The 20,286-nt window shown below is 34.4% G+C and overlaps 1 protein-coding gene and 1 long non-coding RNA gene across 5 annotated transcripts in view; one reads left to right on the forward strand and one right to left on the reverse strand.

The window, feature by feature from the left end:
• The window catches only part of LOC127710258 (interferon alpha-inducible protein 27-like protein 2), a 99,484-nt gene that overhangs the window by 48,904 nt on the left and 30,294 nt on the right, over positions 1-20,286 (reverse strand). The gene's annotated exons all lie outside the window — the stretch shown is intronic.
• Positions 9,940-20,096, forward strand: LOC127710261 (uncharacterized). 2 transcript variants are annotated; one of them, XR_007986091.1, is made up of 3 exons: positions 9,940-9,954; positions 12,582-12,775; positions 19,700-20,096. It is a non-coding gene; the product is annotated as an uncharacterized LOC127710261 (long non-coding RNA). The 2 variants fall into 2 exon arrangements; XR_007986090.1 differs by lacking the exon at positions 9,940-9,954 and adding an exon at positions 11,173-11,505.

Raw genomic sequence — 20,286 nt, forward strand, 5'->3', positions numbered from 1 at the left:
TGTCTTCTTTGTTTTATTATGAAAAATAGAACTGAAAAAAATATTTCATATTCTGACTGAATAAATTGACAAAGCACAGTTAATAGTTTACTCTTTTCATGAGGTAAAGTTTTCTTTGTTATAGTTCCATTGCAATACATGAATATGCAAACGATTTGAATCTTATTCCTTTGTGGTGTTCATAATATTACATTTATATTTGTAAATTTATAAAATAAACACTTTTCCTGTTAATTTTTAGTTTTCTTGTTTCAGCTTGCTATGAACATTTATTCAGTCCACTATATAAGAGTCAAGTAAATAAATTATTTCATCCACTAGAATATTCCTACAATTCTTAGACAAAACATTTTTGCAATCTGTTCTTCAAAAATCTTCCTCCGTACATCTTTATTGGATGGAGCGATTTAAATGAGTGGACAAAGCAAGTTCATTTGGACAATAAAATACTAAAATATTTTTTCATTCCTCCCTTCTTTCAATTGATAATTACGTTGTTAAATTTACATGATTAAGTTCTTGAGCATCTATGATCATGATGATATGACTCCTTTTTGTTTATAGTCATTATGTTGAAATTTCCTCTTTCTTATGTAGGAAAAAAAAACCACATTCCATTTCAAATTAATAAAAAAGTCACACTATGTAGAAAAATATCAACTTTAAGTTTGCTGTTCAGTATTGACCTGTTGAATGATGATCATGAAAACCAAGATGTCTGACCTACAAATACACAAAACTCAAAAATTATAAATGAAGAGAAATACAGCAATAAAATGGCTATTTTATCATGTTTATGTACATTTTGATAAAAATTTCATTTGATAAAATTGTAAGAACTCTTATTTCAGTGCTTTGTGTCTATGGTTTTCATATTAGTTGTTTTTTGTGCCTTGTTGCAGTCTTTTGAGTTAAGCCAATTGCAACAAATGTTTAGTTTGTTCAAATGTTGTGCTGTTATTAAAACCACTGTCCCAGGTTAGGGGTGGGTTGGGTGCTCACTAAATGTTTATTTTATTAGTTGATATTTGCTTTGAATTAGCTGTCAGTAACTGTGAGTACTAATAGATCTGTATGTTGAGTCTTTTTTGTTAAAGGGAAAGAATAAATTTCCAGCCACATCCGGTCTGTGTTTTTGGTAGCTGTTTTTCTGCTTTGTTGCATTCTAATGAGTTAATAAAATTGAGAATGAAAACGGGAATGTATCAAAATAACCTGACCCAAGAGCAGAAAAAACCCTTTTCAACTGATTTTATAGTTTTTATATTGAACTGACACTTACACCACTGTCCTTAATAAGAGGAGGATTTGGCGCCAGCAAACATGTTAAACCATGACACATTTTGTAAGTGTCTGTCCCAAGTCAGGGGTCTAAATTATTCAGTGGTTGTCAATTGTTGCTATATATCATATTTGTTTTTTGTTTATTGTTTTGTGCAAAAATCAGGCACTTAGCTTTCACCTTTGTGGTGTTTCCCCCAAGCATTTTTAGGATGGATAGACACCATGCCCTTTTTAAATGACGCCATGCCCTTATTGATTTGTTTTACATTTGTTATTTCATGGCCTTTTATGGATTACTATACAGTATAGGGTTTGCTCATTGTCGAAGGCTGTACAGTGAACTAAATTTGTTAAATTTAATGTCATTTGATCTCTATTGGAGAAAAGTCTCATTGGCAATCGTACCGCTTCTTATTTTTATATCAACCCTGCCATATTTTGCCTGTCATTATTTACAGGTCATCATTGGCCTCTAATAAGTAATTGCATTGCTTACATCCACTTAATTGAACTCTGGTGGATAGTTTTCTCATTTATCATACCACATCTTATTTTCATAATAATCATTATTCAAGGGCAATAACTTTTATAGAAGTGGACTTACCATTTAGGCTTTGTTGACGTCTGTAAATCTATTTTTGTTGATAATTTCTTTTGTTTATAGTTTCCCTTTATCTTTAATGTTCTTGCCCTACACATAAAACGGTAAACATTATCATTTAATGACAATAACTACTATTACATAATGAGTGGGCAACTGACAATTTTGGATCATGTGTATCTTGTCTTGCTCATCATTTTTGCTTGATATTATCAATATTCTATGAAAATTAGGTCACAGTAATATTAAACTTGGCAGACAGACATCTTCTTATTTTTATATGACACCTTGCAGTCATGCCATACACCAACAAGTAGACATATGCTTATAATATCTGATAAAATGAATAAAATGCTCCGCTGGGCGCAGCTTGATACGACAGCAGAGGTCGAACCCTGAACAGTTGGGGCAAGTATGGACACAACATTCAAGCTTGATACAGCACTGAATTTGGATTGTGATTATATATTTGACACAGCGTAGGTTTCTGACACATAATGAATGTGGTCTAAGAACTTAAAAAATTTTAATTTACCTATTCAAACCATATCATTATTATTTGCTTTTATATATAAATCAGAAATAACCAATTTAAAATGGAAAATTTTAAAGAAAAAAAAAGGAAAAAAAGGGAAACCCCCCCCCAAATTTTTTGAACCCCCTTATGATTCATCACCCCAAACTCAATCCCAGCCTTCCCTTTGTGGTATGGTACCTTGCAGTACAATTTCAGAGAGATCCATACACTTATACACAAGTTATTGTCTGGAAACTAGAAAAATGCTTGTTTTTGGACCCTTTTTGGCCCCAAATTCCTAAAAGTTTAGAGCAATTACCCCCAAACTCAAACCCAGCTTTCCCTTTGTGATATGGAACCTTGTAGTTCAATCTCATAAAGATCCATACACTTACACACAAGTTATTGTCCTGAAACTAGAAAAATGCTTGTTTTTTGCCCCTTTTTGGCCCCTTATTCCTAAAATTTTGAGGCAATTACCCCCAAAATCAATCCCAGCCTTCCCTTTGTGGTATGGTACCTTGCAGTACAATTTCAGAGAGATCCATACACTTGAACACAAGTTATTGTCTGGAAACTAGAAAATGCTTATTTTTGGCCCCTTTTTGCTAAACATTTTGGGCAATTACCCCCAAACTCAATTCCAGCTTTCCCTTTATGATATGGAACCTTGTAGTACAATTTCAGAAAGATCCATACACTTACACACAAGTTATTGGGCATGAAACTAGAAAAATTTTAGTTTTTGCCCCTTTTTTGGCCCCTAATTCCTAAAATTTTAAAGCAATTGCCCCCAAAATCAATCCCAGCCTTCCCCTTGAGGTATGGTACCTTGCAGTACAATTTCAGAGAGATCCTTACACTTGAACACAAGTTATTGTCTGGAAACTAGAAAAATGCTTATTTTTGGCCCCTTATTCCTAAACGTTTTGGGCAATTACCCCCAAACTCAATTCCAGCTTTCCCTTTGTGATATGGAACCTTGTAGTACAATTTTAGAAAGATCCATACACTTACACACAAGTTATTGTCATGAAAATAGAAAAATGCTTGTCTTTTGCCCCTTTTTTGGCCCCTAATTCCTAAAATTTTGAGGCAATTACCCCAAAAATCAATCCCAGCATTCCCTGTGTGATATGGAACCTTGTGGTACAATGTCAGAGAGATCCATACACTAACACACAAGTTATGTCTGGCAGTTACAAAAATGCTTATTTTTGGCCCCTTTTTGGCCCCTAATTCCTTAACTGTTGGTACCATAACCCCCAAAATCAATCCTTATGGTAAAATTTCATAGAGATCCATTCACTTAAACTAAAGTTAGAGTGCGAAAACCAATGTGTCTTCGGACGACGACAACGTCATACCAATATATGATCGTATAAAAAACCAAGAAAACTTAGCATTGACCAAAGAACCATAAAATGCGATCATGGTTATATGAATCTGCCAGACAGACATGCACACCTTACAATCGTTACATCCGCTAAATATAATTTACCTGTTGCTTAAAGCATATGATAAACTGACAAAACAATGCAAACTTTTCATTGACCAATGAACCATGAAAATGAGGTCAAGGTCATACAAAACATGCCAGACAGACATGTGCATCTCACAATCATTCCATTTACCAAATATAGGGGCCTTATTGATGTTATTGCTTACAGTATCCGAAAAAAACCCACAAAAACTAAACATTGTCCAATGTACTATGAAAATAAAGTCAAGGTAAGATGAAACTTCTCAGTCAGACATATGCACCTTACAATCATTTCATACACCAAATATAGTTGACCTATTGCTAATTTGAAAATAAGAAAATAGAAAAACTGACCAAAAAACAAAAAAATTACATTGAGCAATGAACCATAAAAATGAGGTCAAGGTCGAATAAAACATGCCAGACTAACATGTACATCCTTAAAAATTTTCATACACCAAATATACTTGACATGTTGCATACAGTATTAGAAAAACTGGACATTTTTACCTAGGAATAGTGATGTCATGGACTAGGAAAATTAGTCTGGGGACATAAATTACTGACATCGGACTAAATATACTACATGTACTAGTAAATTCTGTATCCATGGACTTTTTATACTAGTTATATTTGTCTGACCAGACAATTTATCTCTTAAACTAGTTCTCAGAAAGACATGTCACCTTACCTTGACACATTATTCTGGCTCTGAACAAACCAGTATTTGCTCTTACTCCTTAATAATACCGCGTGCTTAGGGGAGAAGCAGCAAATACCAACTTTAAAGTCTTTGGTTTTACCCGGTTGGGTTCAAAATAAACAACTTTCTGCACGTGAGGTGAACACGCTACCATGAGACCAGGCAGTATAATATAAGGAGTTTACCAAAGATTTAAAGTTTCCAAGTTTTTGCAAAAACTGGATCAAAATCATCATTGAAAAGCAATAACTTTTGAATAAGATTTAAGTGTCTATTTTATTATTACAGTTTTCGAGATAAAAAGGCAAATTCAAGAAACATGAAGAAAAAAAAAATGGTTAAAATCTGTATTTAAGGCAACAACTCCTATGAGTCGGCTGCCAGTTTTGATGCAAATGGACAGTAGATTTTTTTTTCAACATTCTGAACATTTCTACCCGTGTCAGATATTGTCCATCTATTTTAGCCTTTTGTAGCTTATTACGCAGTTTGGCTTTTAAGCCCATTGTTGAAATCTGTACGGTGACCTATATAGTTGTTAACTTCTACGTTTTTAGTTTCTGTTGAAGAGACGTCACATTGGCAATGATACCATATTTGAATATGTTTTTGTCATGTAGGTGTAAGGAGACAACCTTTTTATTTTCTGGTGGGATAAAAAGGGGAGACAGATTTTTTATCACCTGGCCTGGTAAGTTTTTCAGGGTTCGTAAGGATAGAAAACCCAGCAAATTGTAACAAACCCCTGTGGTACGACCATATTTGCCAAAAGATTAGTCCAAATAATTATGACTTTTTTCTGGGCACGTAATAGTCAAAGTTGTGACTGAGTGCGGAAATATGAAGATAGATAGATAGAAAAATTATAAAGGGATATAACTGAAGAACGGTAAGAGTGACGCTACCCAAATTTGAACTTGATCTGAGTTTTGTGGTAATAAGCATTGTGTGTAAGTCTCATAACATTTGGTTTAGGCTAACTTTAAATAAACATTGTGTATAAGTTTTTACTTTAACATTTGGTTGAGGTAAACTCAAGTTAGAGAACGGAAACCAATTTTGGGACGTACGAACGTAGGTACGTACAGACGGACAAGGGTAAAACTTAATGCCCCACCGCTACGGCGGGGGTATAAAAAAAATAAAATAGCCTTGTTAGACGTCATAATTATTTGGACTACCAAAAGATGTAACCTAATTCTTACTTGTTTGGGGAAGAGGGGATTAACCGAACCACTATTCAATCTAAATCAGTGAACTGAATTATTGTCTTTTGCAGTAGTCCGAGTCGACATCTGTAACTAATCATGCAAATTGATAGTCAACAGTATACCTTTTCAGAATGTCAGTTCACAAAGAATCACTGGTGATAGGGGAGTGTAACCGATAAATTGATCCTGAATCAGATAAGATTTTCCAAGGAAATACGTCCTTGAATTTTCCCAGTAACGGAGAACCCCTTTCTTTGAGTGAATATAAATATGAGGTCTCACAAATAAATTTAAATCTGAATTACAGGAACATCGATTAGCAAAGTAAACTTACATATTTAAATCTCGAAGTTATTTACGGTAAAGACAGACTGTGCTCCTGAATTAAAGTATTATACATTTGTGTATTTTACTCGGGGGGGGGGGGGGGGGGGGGGGGGGGGCACTTCCTATATACAAGGTGATAGGACGTGCCGCTGGAATAGGTCACTTTTTCCAGCTTGAAAATATGGGAATAGGTGGGGAAAACTATCAGAAATATATGATAAGGTCGATAAAGTTCCAATTACTTGTATATGAAAAGCCCTGTCATTTTTTTCACAGCCGAAAGTCTCGCCGTAAGTAAACATTACATACAGAATCTTAGCCTTAAATATTCCACTTTTCCAACACACCCCACGAAAACCAACCAATATGGGAAAAGGTTACAATTTTACCCACGCAATATATGAAAAGGTATACATTTTTAAGATCTAAATTATATGAATAGGGTGGGGTAACAGAACCCCAGCGACACCCCCTATCAATTAAGTATTGAAATGCCCCCCCCCCCCCCCCCCCCCCCGGGAGGTATTTTACTGCTACAAGATATTTGATTTGCTAATCACGCACCCGTTGATGAGCAGAGAACCATACTTTCAAGCCAGGGGCAGTCTATACTAACAGTTAGTATAGAAAGTCCCTGTAAAAAGGCAGGCAACTCCTAACAGTACTGTAACTTAATGATACATGTATATCAAGTTACAGCACCTCACCCAGCACAGTTAGCACACTGGTGTGTGTGTCAGTCTTATAATATAAAACTGCGTAGGTTCATATCGTTTGATTCAACGTTTTTTCTGATATTTTTTAGGACCGTTGTCAACTTGACATTGTCAAATCCAACCTGCCACTTTGCAACCTGACCTGCAAAAACATAATTCGACTAAAAACTATGCCAGTCAAAATTGCTTTTTGAGACTGGGCGACTGAAAAAGTTTTAAAATGTGACCTTGTGACCCTACTTGGAATTCTTCATTCATCGGCGTGTGTCGGTTTGGCTAAAAAGGGGACTTTTTTTTTCTTGGGACAAAAAATTGTTTCTATCTTTATTAAAAAAAAATTAAGACCAATCATAAACTTTTTTTTCAAAACTCAGTGTCGTATTTTATTGTTTTCCCAACAATTTTTAATAAAAAGATTTAAATGTTTGTTTCACTTCCCTCTGACTTCCCTCCTGATTTTTTTTCTCAAGAAATTATAGAATCAGTAAATGGATATATATATATGTCTGTGGTCACCGTCATGCAGTTAGATAAGAAATGAGACAAGTGCCTGTGATATATCTGTCAGTCCCAGAATAATAAATATATAATTGTATCTTAATCTTTGGAAAAATCCGATTATTAAATTGTTAAATTCTTTTACGTCATAATTATATCAAAGTATACTTTTTAAAGTTTTAAATTTCAAAGTTAAAATGAATATTCCGTTTTGATCTGAGGAAAAACTTTTTAAACTGTAATAACATGGTCAGTCAACTGATTTGTTGCATGGCTGATTACAGGTAATAAAAGCATGCAGTAATTTTCCATTTAGACAGTGCGTGTACCCTGGGGTGTGTATAACGTATTAAAAATATCATAGTTTTCTAGAGAACATCCTGTCTATGTGTAATACAGATTGATGACATTACACAAAATTTTTTTCGTTAAATGTAGTTAAGTATCTGTGTCCATTCCCTATTGCAACACTACAATTCTTTCGAAGAAAAAAATGTTAAAATTTAAAAAAAAAATCTTTTATATAAAATAAAGAAGAAAAAAGTAGCAAATAAACTTATGTAACTACGCATTGAGTAAACATAATTTCACTTTACATGTACAAACCCTTGAGAAAACGTATATATAGATGTGTTTGAAAAGGCCAATTCCCAGTGGATTTATTTCACACTAGGACCACAGGCACTTGTCTCAGAATTTTGTTTCCTATATACCTTAATACAGGGACTTTCTATACTAACTTAGTATAGAAAGTCCCTGCTTAATATAACATTAAAAGAATATAGGAAATTTTTTTTCTGAGACAAGTGCCTGTGACTAGGAACTAAAATAACTAGAACTAAGTTCATTTGAAAGTCTTTTTGTCTGATACATGTATACCTATAGATAATGTACATAATTAAGAACAGCTTCAAATATATGCCTATAAATTAACGGTACGTCTAAAAACCGCTCAGGACCTCCTGAGTGCAGACAGGACATAAAAAGTCACTCAGGACATGTATATATGTTTCAGTGAGCGTTGAGGGTACACATTCGATAGATAATTTAATATTTGATCAACAAACCAACATTAAAGAAGTTATTTGGGATACGTCATGCATGACCGATGATCATATTCAATACCAATCATCATTTTGATTACGACGTTTGATGTTTAATAATTAGGACTGATTGGTGATGGTTATAAACACATACAAGTAAACTTTGCAAAAAAAAAAAAAAAAAAAACGTTTCCTTGGAAAAATTATAAAAATACATGAATATTGTTTTTACAAAAAAAGTTAAATAATTTTTTCGTTTTGTATGTAATAATTGAAGCCATTTAGAAATATAAGAAATCTTCACATAGTCGGGAAATTTTCAATTCAAGTTATTTCATTTGAAAACGTTAACAAATATAGATCTTATTCGATGTAAAATGTGGCGTCCTTGGAGATCAGAACCCCGTTTAAATAGGGTTTGTCTACTTTCGTCTCTCTATAATCAAGGATTTTTACAAATCCTTGCTATAATATAATGAATCGCGTCGCCAATATCACCACAATTACATAAAGTACAAATACAATCTCCTCCTAAATATTTGGCATCTAACAATTACAATAGGAAATTTTGAGTCGAAACTGAAGTACCAAATCGTCAAAAAGAATCACTATTTTTTTGTAGTAGTAGGCGTTGAAAACTAAACTGTTTATAATCTTTTTTTTCTCCTAAATTAATTGAAACTCCTGAAATAATTTAACATTATCTATAGACAGCTTACATATGCAAATCTTTTTAGAAGTATGTGAGTGTATAGTAATAATTTGTTCATTAACCCCCCTTTTTCCTTCTATAGAATTACATTGTAATCGATTTTATTTCCAAATTTGTGTTTACTATGATTGACACTTAGAACGTACAACAAAAAGTAACAAGTAAAAAGTCACGATTCAGTTTTGGGATATTTTTTTCTTTGAATAAACTTAATTTTAAAAACGTTTCAGTATTTTTCTGAAATATTTTTAAAAGGAAACGGACTTGTAAACAAAATTTATCTTTGAATATTAATATGAACAATGATTGTTAAGAAAACAATCTGCCAAAGTGGTTTGGTAATTAACTGAAGTCATGCTGTCAAAAATGTCTCCTTTTTATAAGTTATTGATAAAAAATATATTTGAAGGCGAATTAATCATTTCCTCAACTAAATACATTTATCTATAAATAAAGTCAATTCGTCAAGAACTTTCTCTCATATATTTAAACAATTGTAAAATAATTAATTTAAACCTTTGTCCTGCGACTTTCTGTCCGTTTACCAATACTTATTCCTTGTTAAGTTTTTTCATATCCATTTACGAATACTTATAACGTGATAATTAATTTTTCCGGATGCATTTTATCCTATTTTCATATCAAACAACTATGTTACCCGTAGAACGGAGTTAAGTACAAATTTAGGAATTTAGTACTTAACATTTTCAACAACAAAATTTTACACTTTCATTTACCTGGATTTTTTTCTACGCTTCGAAGCCGCCACCCTGTATCAAACTTATCCAACACCTCGCATGGCGTATTCACGATGTGGAGGGATTGACAATATACAATTAAAGTTAGCAATATACAGCAAGTCAGTAATTGGGTGTTGAATGCCAGAAGATCTGAATTTGTAAATTTTTAAATTGAATTTAACCTGTTTAGAACGTGTATTGTTGAATTGTTCAATAAAATTACACACATAATCTGGGCTGATATGCATAAAACCACTTTAAGTTCAAGGTATCAATAAAACTGGGTCTGCATGAAAAAATGACTTATCACATAATACCAGAACCTATGTTTAGCCTACTGTTACACGATAAGAAAATATAGCTGTAGGCCTAGTTGAAAATCTTTACAAATTATTTATTCTTTTAATTTCTGTTTAACTGTCTGGGTGCTTCTTATGTGTTTTAAATGCTATAGTCAAGTTTTATAGACTGTTGTACGTCATTTCGTCGTTTTTAAGTTTTTGCCATGGCGTTTGTCAGTATGTCTTCGACTTATAAGTTTTATGAAGGATTTGTATAGTGAGATTGGTTTTATATAATCTGCATCTCTTGTGCTGTATTTTAAAATGTATTACAATTGCTGCATCTTTACACATTCATCAAAAAACAAAAAAATATGAATAAAGCTTTCGAATATATATAAATAAGGAGATGTGGTACGATTGGTAATGAAACAACTATCCGCCAGTTCAATTCAAAAACCTGATATAAGCAAATGTGACTTACTTACTTACTTTAGTCAGAGAGATCTTGAATCTGAATTCAAGGATACGAAGTGGGAAGGGTTTAGAGGTGGATTAAGGTGAGGGCATGGGGGCCCGCCCCTTTTTTGGAAAAAAATTGGTTGATTATTTAGAGAATCACTGAAGCGGGCCCCCTCTTTATGCATGACAGTTAGTGCCTCCATTTGACATTTTTTGGATCCGCAACTGGTGAGAACTTCATAAAAAAATATTTAGTAAGTTTTTGTTTTGTGATAAATAATGTATTTAGACAGAAATAGGATAAAATAAACTACCGAAAGCTTAACTCCACATAACAGGGTATGGATGGGGGTTAACAGAACAGAATAGAGAATAACGGGCAAACAATAAAGATTATAGAATAATGAAATGATAAAATATGAGGAAAGAGAGTAATGAGCAAAAAGTGTAAGTTTTGTAGAAATATAGCAAAAAAAATAAATAAAAAACACAGAAAAGGAGGACCCCCCCCCCCCCAAAGATCCTGACTTCAACTTTGACGCTGCGGGGATTTTTTTTTAGACAAAGTGCACGTATTAGTAGTCAGCCGAAACCCCTTAGCGTTTTGCATCCATACGTTTTTTTTTCGGGATACTGACTGCATAGTAAACTATCAATGTACTAGTTAATGTTCTCGAGGGATGACTCTATTACAGAGACATATATACACATATGTGTAAATATGTCTCTGCCCTATTACGTGTCAGTAACCTCCTCGACACGGTTCATTTTTACGGCGGCTCAGTTTTGTCTTAAGAATAAACATAATTGATAAGTTTCTTTCCCCTGCATTTCTCGATCGCACTTGTAAATAGCACATTGGTCTCAAGACATTGGTTACAACACTTGCCGTCAGTACTCAAAATTGGAAAAATATTAAATAAGAAGGTATAGAAAATTAAATTAATGCACACACACTATTATCAACCACAGACATGATGTTTTTCTCAATTTGCCTAAATCGTTATTCCGCAATACAACGAGGATGAAAACCCACCACTTTGAACACACAGTCACTGGCACCGGCATGCTGTGAACTTGTAAGTTTCCCAAATGAGTAACTATCCATTACTTTTCTAGTGTAAAGTTCATAGGCTGATCCGAGGAGGGGGGGGGGGGGACTTTCTTGGGAAAAATTTGGTTGATTATATAGGGATCACTGAAGCATGACTGGAGCCGGCCCTCCCTTATGAAAAGTTCTGGATCTGCCACTGCATATTCATAAAATAAACCAACAAATTATCCAAAAGATGAATAATACTTAATACTTACGACTAAGATTGATTATAAGTATACTTGAGTCGGTTTTACAAAAAAAACAACTTACAATTTATCGTAAGTATACTGTATTGTACATGACTTAATTACTATCAATATTATTTGTAAGTTTTTTTGTGAAACTGACTGCTGAATTGTTTTTCCATGCTTATGGTACATCTAAGTCGTATGCTTTTTTTAAAACCACCTCCAGGGTATAATGTCTGCTCGCCCATAGAATCTGTTTGTAGATATAGGAAGATGTGGTATGAGTGCCAATGAGACAACTCTCCATCCAAGTCACACAATTTATAAAAGTAATTAAACCATTATAGGTCAAAGTATGGTCTTCAACACAGAGCCTAGTTTTTATCAAAAATGAAATATATTGATATTAATAGTATACAGGTTAAATAATTTATTCATACATTTTTAATTGACTGACTAGAATTATCATGATTATTGAGGAATTTAAACCATTCCTATTTTTAAAAAGGGACAAAATAAAATTTATATATAATAACAGGGTGATACAAATGAGAAAAACTCAAGAAATTGTTTTCAATTAAGATAAATACATGGTTTTCAGTTGTTTTTTTAAAGCAGAGGCAGATTTAGTTTAAAGTTGGAAAAAATTGTTTGTACCAACAAAATAAATACACAAAGTTAATCCAGAATTATGTGTTTATCATTTTTTTTATGTTTAGGTTGCCAGCAAGATGAAAAGAACAATGCAGTTCAAAAGTCAAAATGTGGATAAGCTGCGGTACAAGGTCCTACTTTTGCAGATTTTCATATTTTGCATGAATGAATTTGAAGTTTATATCATGGAGGGCAGAGAAAGAAAAGAAACACTTCAGTTTTCCTGCTTCTGAAGGATAAATGTAAAACATCTTGTTTGGTAAGTTTTATGCTCTGTTATGATAGTGTTTGTGCATCCATCTGTCTTTCTCTAAATTGTATTCACTTAAAGTTTTTGGTTACAGTTCACCATGAACTTCAGTTAGTAACTTGTGGTTTTAAATGTATATACTCAAAATTTAGTACTTTAAAATGTTCATGTATTTTTGTCGAGCCTGCAACTTTTGTCGCAGAAAGCTCGACATAGGGATAGTGATCCGGTGGCAGCTTCGGCGGTGGCGTTAGCACGGGGGGTCTCTTCCTATATTAAGGTATTAACATATGTGCCGCTGGAATGGGTCCCTTTTTTGATGCATCAAATATATCAATGGGGTGCAATTTTACCGAGGAAATATATCAATGGGTCATAATTTTTCAGTTTGTTGTGCAACGATCTTCACTTAATGGGTTATGATTTCACTGTGAAATATATGTATAGGTAGGGATTTCACAATTATTAAGTCTCCCAAACGAAGTTTGGGAAGACTTATTGTTTTTGCTCAGTTCTTATTATTATTATTATTATTCTTCTTCTTCTTCTTCTTCTTCCGCCGCTTTTAAATTTGAACTTGTCCACACCCGTTCTCCAAAACCGCTTGTCGGATTAACTTAGGGTTTCACAATATGTTAGACTAACATGTCTAGTGGTGCAATCAGGGTTTTGTTTTTGCAATGGGGTTTATAAAGGGGTACTTTGAGGGGCAAAAAGAAAAGAGGGTTTTACTATAGAACCCTATGGGATTTTATTTTTTTAAATTTTCAAATGATTATAAATTGAAAACCGTTCGTGATAGACACAAACTTTTTAATTGAAAATGTTCTAAATGATAAAGCCCATTAAATGAAATACAGGGTTAGTCCCCAGGGGTCACCCCCACCCCCTGCCATTTAAGAAAGTTCTAATACCTTGTAAGTGGTCAAGATCCCCACCCCTAAACCATATATATTCTGGTTTGTCATGCTAAGATGGTTTGAATGATATACAGGGTTAGTCCCCAGTGGTCATCCCCACCCCCTGTCATTTGAGAAAGTTCTAATATCTTGTAAATGGTCGAGATCCCCACCCCTAAACCATATATATTCTGGTTTGTCATGATAAAGCACATCAAATGTAATACAGGGTTAGTCCCCAGGGGTCACCCCCACCCCCTGCCATTTAAGAAAGTTCTAATATCTTCTAAGTTGTCAAGATCCCCACCCCTAAACCATATATATTCTGGTTTGTCATGCTAAGATGGTTTGAATGATATACAGGGTTAGTCCCCAGTGGTCATCCCCACCCCCTGTCATTTGAGAAAGTTCTAATATCTTGTAAATGGTCGAGATCCCCACCCCTAAACCATATATATTCTGGTTTGTCATGATAAAGCACATCAAATGAAATACAGGGTTAGTCCCCAGGGGTCACCCCCACCCCCTGCCATTTAAGAAAGTTCTAATATCTAAGTTGTCAAGATCCCCACCCCTAAACCATATATATTCTGGTTTGTCATGCTAAGATGGTTTGAATGATATACAGGGTTAGTCCCCAGGGGTCATCCCGACCCCCTGCCATTTGAGAAAGTTCTAATATCTTGTAAATGGTTGAGATCCCCACCCCTAAACCATATATATTCTGGTTTGTCATGATAAAACACATCAAATGAAATACAGGGTTAGTCCCCAGGGGTCACCCCCACCCCCTGCCATTTAAGAAAGTTCTAATATCTTCTAAGTGGTCAAGATCCCCACCCCTAAACCATATATTTTCTGGTTTGTCATGCTGAGATGGTTTGAATGATATACAGGGTGAGTCCCCAGGGGTCATCCCGACCCCCTGCCATTTGGGAAAGTTCTAATATCTTGTAAATGGTCGAGATCCCCACCCCTAAACCATATATATTCTGGTTTGTCATGATAAAGAACATCAAATGTTATACAGGGTTAGTCCCCAGCAGTCACCCCCACCCCTTGCCATTTGAGAAAGTTCTAATATCTTGTAAATGGTCTAGATCCCCACCCCTGAACCATATATATTCTGGTTTGTCATGATAAAGCACATCAAATGAAATACAGGGTTAGTCTCCAGGGGTCACCCCCACCCCCTGCCATTTAAGAAAGTTCTAATATCTTCTAAGTGGTCAAGATCCCCACCCCTAAACCATATATATTCTGGTTTGTCATGCGAAGATGGTTTGAATGATAGACAGGGTTAGTCCCCAGGGGTCATCCCGACCCCCTGCCATTTGAGAAAGTTCTAATATCTTGTAAATGGTTGAGATTCCCACCCCTAAACCATATATATTCCTATTTGTCATGTCTCAAACATTTGAATGACGTATACGGTCAGTCCCCAGGGGTTCCCCCCACCCCCAATGTTCTAATATCTTGTAAATGGTTGAGATCGCCACCCCTAAACCATATATATTCCTGTTCGTCATGTAATGAACATTTGAATGACGTATAGGGCCAGTCCCCAGGGGTTCCTCCCCACCCCCAATATTCTAGTATCTTGTAAATGGTTGAGATCCCCACCCCTAAACCATATATATTCTGGTTTGTCATGCCAAGATGATTTGAATGATATACAAGGTTAGTCCCCAGGCATCACTAATGCATATAACTTTACTGGACCAAACCAATTTTCACTGGACGTTGCCCAATGTCAGGCGACCCTTGGAATTAAGAATTATGGGAGCTTCGTTTGGGAGACTTCGTAACAGCATCCTGTTACAATCATTTCTTGTTCAATATATGAATGGGGGGTGTTTTTTAAATTCCAGCTGCACAACTGTACCCAAAATCCCATGTTGAGACCCCCCGTGGGCGTTAGCTAACTTCCTAAAAGCTTTATATTTTAGAAGGTGGAAGACCTGGATGCTTCATACTTTGTATATAGATGCCTCATGATACGAATTCCGTCTGAAACATGTCCATTGCCCTTGACCTCATTTTCATGGTTCAGTGACTACTTGAAAAAAAAAATTAGTTTTTTTGTAATGTTAATTTCTCTCATATTATGAGTAATAGGATAACTATATTTGGTATGTGCGTACCTTGCAAGGTCCTCATGCTCGTCAGAGAGTTTTCACTTGACCTAGACCTCATTTCATGGATCAGTGAACAAGAACTTAGTCTTAGATGCATGATTTTTTTTATTAGTTGTTAGTGGCTTTGTACTAGCTGTCAGTAACTGCGAGTACTCTCAGATCTGTACTTAGTGTCTTTTTGTTGTTTGGATGTACAAGTACCCGGCCACGTCCACTTGTATTTGTAGTATTTGTATTTTTATCCATCTGATGAGTTAAGCCTCTTTCAACTGATTTTTATACGACCGCAAAAAAATTTTTTGCGGTCGTATATTGGTATGACGTTGGCGTCGTCGTCTTCCGAAGACACATTGGTTTTCTCACTCTAACTTTAGTTTAAGTGAATGGATCTCTATGAAATTTTACCATAAGGTTCAATACCACAAAAGAAAGGTTGGGATTGATTTTGGGGGTTATGGTACCAACAGTTAAGGAATAAGGGGCCAAAAAGGGGCCAAATATAAGCATTTTTGTAACTTCCATACATAACTTGTGTGTTAGTGTATGGATCTCTCTGACATTGTACCACAAGGTTCCATATCACAAAGGGAATGCTGGGATTGATTTTGGGGGGTAATTGCCTCAAAATTTTAGGAATTAGGGGCCAAAAAAGGGGCAAAAAACAAGCATTTTTCTAGTTTCATGACAATAACTTGTGTGTAAGTGTATGGATCTTTCTGAAATTGTACTACAAGGTTCCATATTACAAAGAGAAAGCTGGAATTGAGTTTGGGGGTAATTGCCCAAAACGTTTAGGAAAAAGGGGCCAAAAAGGGGCCAAAAATAAGCATTTTTCTAGTTTCCAGACAATAACTTGTGTTCAAGTGTATGGATCTCTCTGAAATTGTACTGCAAGGTACCATACCACTAAGGGAAGGCTGGGATTGATTTTGGGGGTAATTGCCTCAAAATTATAGGAATTAGGGGCCAAAAAGGGGCAAAAAACAAGCATTTTTCTAGATTCAGGACAATAACTTGTGTGTTAGTGTATGGATCTTTATGAAATTGTACTACAAGGTTCCATATCACAAAGGGAAAGCTGGGTTTGAGTTGGGGGTAATTGCCCTAAACGTTAAGGAATTTGGGGCCAAAAAGGGACCCAAAAAAAATCATTTTTCTAGTTTCCAGACAATAACTTGTGTTCAAGTGTATGAATCTCTCTGCAATTGTACTGCAAGGTACCATACCACAAAGGGAAGGCTGCTATTGAGTTTTGGGGTGATGAATCATAAGGGGGTTCAAAAAATTTGGGGGGGGGATTTTTGTTTCCTTTTTTTTTCTTTAAAATTTTCCTTTTTAAATTGGTTTTTCTGATTTATATATAAAAGCAAATAATATTGATATGGTTTGAATAGGTAAATTGAAATTTTTTAAGTTCAAGTTCATTCTGTGTCAGAAACCTATGCTGTGTCAAATATTTAATCACAATCCAAATTCAGAGCTGTATCAAGCTTGAATGTTGTGTCCATACTTGCCCCAACTGTTCAGGGTTCGACCTCTGCGGTGGTATCAAGCTGCGCCCCAGCGGAGCATTTTATTATTGTTCTTTCTTATGTTGTACTGTTACACCACTGTCCCAGGTTAGGGGGAGGGTTTGGATTCCGCTAACATGTTTAACCCCGCCACATTCTGTATGTATGTGCCTGTCCCAAGTCAGGAGCCTGTAATTCAGTGGTTGTCGTTTGTTTATGTGTTACATATTTGTTTTTCGTTCATTTTTTGTACATAAATTAGGCCGTTAGTTTTTCGTTTGAATTGTTTTACATTGTCATTTCGGGGCCTTTTATAGCTGACTGTGCGGTATGGGCTTTGCTCATTGTTGAAGGCCGTACGGTGAACTATAGTTGTTAATTTCTGTGTCATTTGGTCTCTTGTGGAGAGTTGTTGTCTCATTGGCAATCATACCACATCTTCTTTTTTATATTTAAGGTTAAGTTTTGGTGGTCAAGTCCATATCTCAGATACTATAAGCAATAGGTCTAGTATATTCGGTGTATGGAAGGACTGTAAGGTGTACATGACCAACTGGCAGGTGTCATCTGACCTTGACCTCATTTTCATGATTCAGTGGTTATAGTTAAGCTTTTGTGTTTTGGTCTGTTTTTCTTATACTGTATGCATTAGGTCTACTATATTTGGTGTATGGAATGATTGTAAGGTGTACATGTCTAGCTGGCAGGTGTCATCTGACCATGACCTCATTTTCATGGTTCAGTAGTCAAAGTTAAATTTTTGAGTTTTGGTCTTTTTTTCTAATACTAAATGCAATAGGTCAACTATATTTGGTGTATGGAAACATTTTATGATGTACATGTCAGTCCCGCAGGTTTAATTTGACCTTGACCTTATTTTCACGGTTCATTGCTCAGTGTTAAGTTTTTGTGTTTTGGTCTGTTTTTCTTAATCTATAAGCAATAGGTCAACTATATGTGTTGTATGGAAGAATTGTTAGCTGTACATGCCTGCCTGGCATGGTTCATCTGATCTTCACCTTATTTCCATGGTTCATTGGTCAATGTTTAGTTTTCTTGGTTTAGTCTGCTTCTTAGAAACTATAAGCAATACCGGTAGGTCAACTGTATTTAGTAATTTGAATGATTGTAAGGTGTACATATATTTCTTGTCAGGTTTATATGACCTTGAATTCATTTTCTTGGATCATGTTGAGTTTATGTGATAGTTGTCAACATGATATCAATGATTAGTAAAGAATTAAGGCGCAACATTTCAGCGTGTGCACTCTTGTGTATACATTAAACACCACATTTACTGTTTTTACCCTGATTTTATGGATCACTGAACATAGAAATGTCATAATGTGAAATTATAGTACATTCTTAGGTTAAAGTTTTAGGTTAAGGTACATAGCTTACCATGAAGTTGAATTTCATACACATGTTCATTATGTGGTGAATTTTTAAATTCAGTGCCAAACTAAGATTTTGAGCCTGATTACATGATTGACTAGACATTGACACATGCTAGTGTTTGCCAGGCATTGTGTCCTGTACTAGGAATTTGTCCTGTACTAAGAACTTTAATAGTACTCGCTGAGTATGGAGTTTTTGTGAAAGTTTAATATTAGTGAGATTTTTGCATGACATCCTGTCAACTGCTTGTTGATCATGTTTATACATGTCTTAAAATTAATATCTGACACATTGGTGTTTTGTGAACTTGGAAATAAGTTATTTGATAGAATAATAATGTTTTGAGATTATCAAAATAAAAAAATATCCCATTTTTACTACATTGTGTATTAATGATTAAGTATATAAAAAAGAAGATTTAGGATATATGTATAACCATATATAAAAATGAGACAGCAACCGAACAACACAAAAATAAGAAAAAAAAACCAATATAATTTTTTGTATCAATGTTATAATTTCCAACATGTCCAAAGAGTTCAATGTATTTTCTAATTGAAATAAAACACAAGTGGAACTCTTTCAGAACTTCATAAGCTTAAAGAAGTGCTGTTTCTATTGTTGGCTTTCTGTATAATATATTGCAAATTCTTGTGAAAAATGGAATTTTATTGTAATTGCCTAAAGTTTTAACATTGATCTATATATATAACTGGGGAAAATACCCAAATGTTATAAAGAAGAATACATAAATTGATTGTTATATAATATTAGAATAGGAAGATGTGGTATATTGCTAATTTGACAACTCTCCATCAGAGACAAAAGGATGTAGGAGGTTAGCAACTGATGACACTGGACAACCTTCAACAATCAGTAAAATCCATACCGCATAGCTATTTTTATTGAAAATCATATGTTCTTGCTACATGTATGCAAACAATTTTTTATTATCCATAACTTCGGATTTTATTGGTTCTTTTTCAGAAGGATTGAAATTCATCACTGAGAATAAAAGGAGAAAACACAGAAACAAGACCAAAATAAATTCAAAGACAAAAGTCAGATCAGTTATTATTTTCATCACTCAGCCAATGAATTGAAGTTCTATTAAATATCTAAAGATATTAAAACCACAATAATGACAATGTTCTGTGCTGAATGGAAAAAAAGTGGACTATACATTACGATCACACAATGCTGGATGATAAGAAACTATTAATTTTTTGGGTGGAGGGATATCCTGAAAAAAAAATAGATTTATGTAAAAAGCTACTAATATGTTAAGCCTATTAATAGAGTTTTCATTGATTTCAAATGGGAAAAAATTGTGTTTCAAAAAAGTATTCTAGAATTCATAAATAAACATATATTGATACTTACATTATCTGCTTTGTTGTTTAAAAGTTTAGTTTTGAACAGTTATAGAACAATATAATTGCATTAACATTTCCAAGGAAAAAAAAGATATTCAACTAAAAAGATTCATCTTAAAACAATTTACTACCAAACAGAATTCATTGTAACATACACATTTATTTACTGTATATTTATAATTTGAATCATAGGACTTT

This window comes from Mytilus californianus, unplaced genomic scaffold, assembly GCF_021869535.1.
Source record: "Mytilus californianus isolate M0D057914Y unplaced genomic scaffold, xbMytCali1.0.p SCAF_7, whole genome shotgun sequence".
Taxonomy (NCBI): domain Eukaryota; kingdom Metazoa; phylum Mollusca; class Bivalvia; order Mytilida; family Mytilidae; genus Mytilus; species Mytilus californianus.